The sequence below is a fragment of the Trachymyrmex cornetzi genome, unplaced genomic scaffold (assembly GCF_001594075.2).
Source record: "Trachymyrmex cornetzi isolate Tcor2-1 unplaced genomic scaffold, Tcor1.1 scaffold492, whole genome shotgun sequence".
NCBI classification, from domain to species: Eukaryota; Metazoa; Arthropoda; class Insecta; order Hymenoptera; family Formicidae; genus Trachymyrmex; species Trachymyrmex cornetzi.
The window spans coordinates 228,582-229,222 of record NW_017299751.1 but is presented as its reverse complement, the minus strand read 5'-3'; positions in this window follow the sequence as shown (position 1 = coordinate 229,222).

Sequence of the window (641 nt, the reverse complement as noted above, 5' to 3'; positions counted from 1 at the left end):
TCGAATTGAAATTCGGAACGAGAAATTGATAAACAATGAACTGTTTGAAGACACTGAAGGCATTGTGTATGGGCCAGGCATCGCTGAGTAAGGGTAAGAAGATTTTTATCAACGTTTTATGTGCTTTTGGCGGAAAAAACTTCAAAGTCGTTTTTCTCGAAACCACGTTTTTTGACTTGGCGTGCACGATTTTGAAAAAACTATTCGACCGATCGGGCTGAAATTTGCAGGGGTTATTGCCCACATGTGTAGCTTTCGCATGACCCACGAATGAATTTTTTCGTTAATATTTAACCCTATTTTTAAGCAATTTAGTAAGAAAAAAATTGCGAAAAATTTTCAAAAGTCCGCCATTTTGTTTTTTCAAATCGGAATGAAAAGTTGGAGGTTCACGCGATAGCCACAGATCTCCTCTTTGAGAGAATATTCGATTTTTTGCTTTCAGATGCTGCGTTGTCGAGATATTATGCACGCCAGCAACAATCTCGCCAAACTTCAAACGGCCAAAACACCAACAAAAAAAAAATTGTGTTCTTTAATAATGTATGTATACACCTATAGTAATAAAAAAATTATCAAATTGTATTTTAATGTGCAAAAAAAATTGTTGAAAAAACGTCGTTTTCACTAGAACTACCCCC